This window comes from Perca flavescens, chromosome 1 (assembly GCF_004354835.1).
Source record: "Perca flavescens isolate YP-PL-M2 chromosome 1, PFLA_1.0, whole genome shotgun sequence".
NCBI classification, from domain to species: domain Eukaryota; kingdom Metazoa; phylum Chordata; class Actinopteri; order Perciformes; family Percidae; genus Perca; species Perca flavescens.
Window position 1 is genome coordinate 11,007,224 of NC_041331.1, and position 5,022 is coordinate 11,012,245.

General features: G+C 42.8%; 1 long non-coding RNA gene across 1 annotated transcript; it reads left to right on the plus strand.

Annotated features, from left to right (window-relative positions):
* The first annotated feature begins 1,527 nt into the window (after positions 1–1,527).
* Positions 1,528–3,083, plus strand: LOC114561235 (uncharacterized). The gene is made up of 2 exons (XR_003693335.1): positions 1,528–1,611; positions 2,274–3,083. It is a non-coding gene; the product is annotated as an uncharacterized LOC114561235 (long non-coding RNA).
* Positions 3,084–5,022: the final 1,939 nt, after the last annotated feature.

Here is a 5,022-nt window from a genome sequence, read left to right on the forward strand (position 1 = left end):
AACATTGTCCACTCGGGTTCAATGCCCCCAGCCTCCACAGGGATGCACGAAAAGCTCCGCCGGAGGTGTGAGTTGAAAGTCTGTTGGACAGGGGCCTCCTCCAGACGTTCCCAATTTACCCGCACTACACGTTTGGGCTTACCAGGTCTGTCCAGAGTCTTCCCCCACCCTCTGACCCAACTCACCACCAGATGGTGATCGGTTGACAGCTCTGCCCCTCTCTTCACCCGAGTGTCCAAAACATACGGCCTCAGATCAGATGAAACGATTATGAAATCGATCATTGACCTTGGCCTAGGGTGCTCTGGTACCAGGTACACTTATGAGCATCCCTATGTTCGAACATGGTGTTCGTTATAGACAATCCATGACTAGCACAGAAGTCCAACAACAAACAACCACTCTGGTTTAGATCAGGGGAGGCCGTTCCTCCCAATCACGCCTCTCCAGGTGTCTCCATCATTGCCCACGTGTGCGTTGAAGTCCCCCAGCAGAACAATGGAGTCCCCCACTGGAGCCCCATGCAGGACTCCAGTCAAGGTCTCCAAGAAGGCCGAATACTCCGAACTCCTGTTTGGTGCATATGCACAAACAACAGTCAGAGTTTCCCCCCCACAACCCGCAGGCGTAGGGAGGCGACCCTCTCGTCCACCGGGTAAACTCCAACACAGCGGTGCTCAGCCGGGGCTTGTGAGTATCCCACACCCGCCCGGCGCCTCACACCCTGGGCAACTCCGGAGAAGAAAAGAGTCCAACCCCTATCCAGGAGTATGGTTCCAGAACCAAGACTGTGCGTAGAGGTAAGCCCCACCAGATCTAACCGGTAGCGCTCCACCTCCCGCACCAGTTCCGGCTCCTTCCCCCAGAGAGGTGACGTTCCACGTCCCCAGAGCCAGCGTCTGCTGCCCGGGTCTGGTCCGTCGAGGCCCCTGACCTTCACTGCCACCCATGTGGCATCGCACCCGACCCCAACGGTTCCTCCCACAGGTGGTGGGCCCATGGGATGGAGGGAGTTGCCACGTAGCTTGTTCGGGCTGTGCCCGGCCGGGCTCCGTGGCAAACCCGGCCACCAGGCGCTTCGCCGGCGAGCCCACCGTCTGGGCCTGGCTCCAGACGGGGCCCGGGCTTCCTCCCGGGCAGGGTCACTCCATCTCTGCTTAGCTTTTTCATTGGGGTTTTTGAACCATTCTTTGTCTGGCCCCTCACCTGAGACCACTTTGCCTTGGGAGACCCTACCAGGAGCACAAAGCTCCAGACAACACAGCCCTCAGGTTCACAGAGACACACAAACCTCTCCACCACGATAAGGTGATGGTTCACGGAGAAGATGAGGGACATAACAAAACACAATTTTTTCCCAGCCTGTAAAATGACTATGTTGTGATGTCCGGAAACATTTAATAAACAGGTACATTTTCTTCCTTGTCAGGTTTTCACAAGGCTTGCGACTGAGGCAGGTTGACATGAAGAACACTCTCAAAGATGGCAGCTTGTGCAAGAAGAGTCTGTAGACATGCAATGAAGCGACATGAAACAAAAACTGGAAAACGCCTAGGTGATGAAAGGGAGTTTGTTGTCATAGACGAGAGCAACTTTCGCCATAAACGAAAGGTAGGCAGTTTGTGGCTAAATGAAGTCTAAACTATCTGGTTTACCTGTGATGCAGATTGTATACAGCAGGTGTGTCAGTCCGCAAACTTCTTAGCATTGTGATGTCATGGCACAAGTAAGATAAGAACAATTTATGAGAGAGATTGTAATTTCAACATAGAGTCCAAAACTGAAAACTGGCGTATAAGTGGTCAGCCCCAGTACCAGATTCGGTGCCTGCTTGGACCAGAAGCATTTAACCCAAACCCTAACTAACTGCAATTTTTAGTTCTACTTCTTGGTTCAAACTACCATTTAGTTTGTAGTGATTGTGAAAAGCAAAGTCATAGTTTGAATCAGGGATGTGTAAAATTGCTCAACATTCACATAGAGAATAATAACGAGCAGCACAAAGAATTTTCTTTTTCAATGTTGCTTGTTTTGATTGATTTACTGAACACCGTTTACGGTACATAATTACTCCATAATTAATTAAAGCCATATTTAAATTTATTTAAAATATTCCCTTGCTCCTGACCAATACCCATTGTACATTTTTCATCTGTAAGATACCCTAAAGTGGTAAATAAAAATAGTAAAGTCATGGCATCAAGCTGTATCACTAATACAGAATGGTACCAATGGTGTTAAAGTGTTAAAGAGTTTACTTGTTGTATTTACAGTATGGTCGTGGGAGAATATCCAACAGTTGGAGGCGCAAGAACTGGGTTTTTGGAATGCTTGGAGTAAAAGGAAAACATCGAAGACCTTTACTGAAGCTGGTGAAGAGGAGGTCCCGCAACCATTTACTTCCATTGGTGGTGAAGCATGTACGCCCTGGGACAGTAATCATTAGTGATGAGTGGAGGGCATATAGGGGCGCTCTCACCAATTTGGGTTACACACACTTCACCGTGAATCATTCAAGGTGGTTTGTTGATCCTGTTACTGGAGCTCACACTCAGCAGCTAGAGAGGGCATGGTTAACATACAAATCAATAATTTGGCGGCTTAGGGGAAACAGAACTGAGAAACTTTTGAAAGAACATCTTGCAGTTATAGAATGGACTTACTGGCTTGGAAACAGGCATAGGAAAGGACCTCTTGGTCGTTTACTGAAAGACATTCGGGTCACGTTTCCCTGAGAGCTGACTGGCTTCAGATATAAAGAACATGGTTGTGTCAAGATGGTGCACTGTGTGTGCCTCTCATCAATTATTACATATGAGTCATAGACCTTAGGAGTTACTATACACTTTAAAGGAAATTTTGTCTCAGGAGGTAGAGAAGTCAAATTGTTTAGTGATTGAGTGTATTTACCTATTTTAGTGTTTTCTGTTTTTTGTGGTTCAGTTGAAATAACAACTGATTTAACAATATAAAATTATTGGGGTTTCCAAATGTGACAAATGTTATTGTTTTTTTATGTGACATGGTATGTGAAACTTAAATCTTGTTGGCTTTAGAGTATGAATTAAAGTTTGTTAATATCATGAATGAGTTGTCTTAAATGGTTTTTGAGCTTTAAGATAATACTGTATTATACGTAAAATTCTTCCAACTAAATAATTCACAATTAAAAGTCCAAAATTATAGTTTAATTTTTGTAATTTATAAAACAAAAATGTGATGCCTAAATAAACAGGGATGACTTTATTTCAGGGGCCACAAACATGATGAAGTAATGAAGAAGTAATGTTTAGTTAGCCTTGATTACAACACTATAGTTCATTAGAATATATGTATACTGCTGTGACTGGTTCAGGTCAGCACTTTATTTCAGGGGCCACAAACATGATGAAGTAATGAAGAAATAATGTTTAGTTAATCATGATTACAACACTATAGTTCATTAGAATATGTGTACACTTCTGTGACTGGACAGTTTTTAGTTCTGTCACTTAATGATTGATGAAGAAGACATGAACATCATTAATAAATCAGAAGTCATGATGATTCAAATACCTTAATTAATGCATTAATAAACTTATTGTTTCTGCATTAAGTCATGCATGAAATACTATAAATCCATGTATATTAATGATAGTTCATGAAGTACTACATGAATGAATTCATGCTTTTTCATGCATGAAGTCATGCATGAATTCATGATAATTCATGTACCATTATTATAAAGTGTTACCGATGCTTGTTATTAATCCTAGCTTCTGGGGAGTTTACTCCCCGGAGTCCTTATGTTTTTTCCCCCAGCGTATTTCCTTGGAGAACGTTGGCACCAAGATCCTGGTTGCAGCTGTCGCCGTGGTCCTGCTGCACTCCCTGCTGAGCTCAGCGGTGCCCTGCAATGTCATGCTGCGTCCTGCTGAACCTTGCTGCTTCCTGCTACGTCCATCCATGCTCTGCTGGGCCACGCTGCATCCTGTAACGCCCTGCAGCGCCCTGATATGACATGAATTACTACGACTACCATTGGAAGTCACTGTTCCATTATTAATTTGACTATTATCGCCACTGTTCATCATATCCCCACCCGGCCCGTCAGACACCGCCTACCAAGAGCCTGGGTCTGTCCGAGGTTTCTTCCCAAGAGGGAGTTTTTCCTCGCCACTGTCGCACTTCTTGCTCTTGAGGGAATTACTGGAATTGTTGGAATTGTTGGGGCTTTGTAAATTATAGTGTGGTATAGACCTACTCTATCTGTAAAGTGTCTTGAGATAACTCTTGTTATGATTTTATACTACAAATAAAATTTGAATTGAATTGAATAGTATGGCCAGGCACTCCATGCACTTTGGTTATATTGGAGTGCATCACCCAGTACGCGTCAACATCTGTTGGAGTCACATTTCCCCGCAGACGCACAGCTGTATCGATCTTGTACAGGAGGGCTGCCACATGTGCGCACTTCTCTGCCACGCCAGCCATACAAGTGCAGTGAGCACTCGCCACTTCCCCACATGCTGTAAGTATGACCCATAGCTGTAGGGGCTTCTGGCTGAGTCGCATGAAGTGATTCACCTAAGACAATAAAAGCATTATTAATAGCTTGTAGAGAAATACAAAACAGTAGGGCTGTAACGATTATAATCGTGATTAATTGCATCCAAAATAAAAGTTTGTATTTAATTATTTTGTATATTTAAAAACATATACGTGCATGTATATATTTTAGAAAAATATGTTATTTACATATAAAATATTTATAATATCAATTATATATAAAATAAATTATATATAAAACTATATAGCTACAGTATATACATGCAAATATTTCTTAAATATATACAAGCATGTATGTGTTTTTAAATATACAAAATAATTATACACAATACACACACATTTATTATGTAAATATAAACTTTTATTTTGGATGCGATTAATCACGATTATAATTGTTACAGCCCTACAAAACAGTACTAGCAAGACACATTGAGCTATTTGATTCATGCAGCCAATCAGGGGTACAATGTG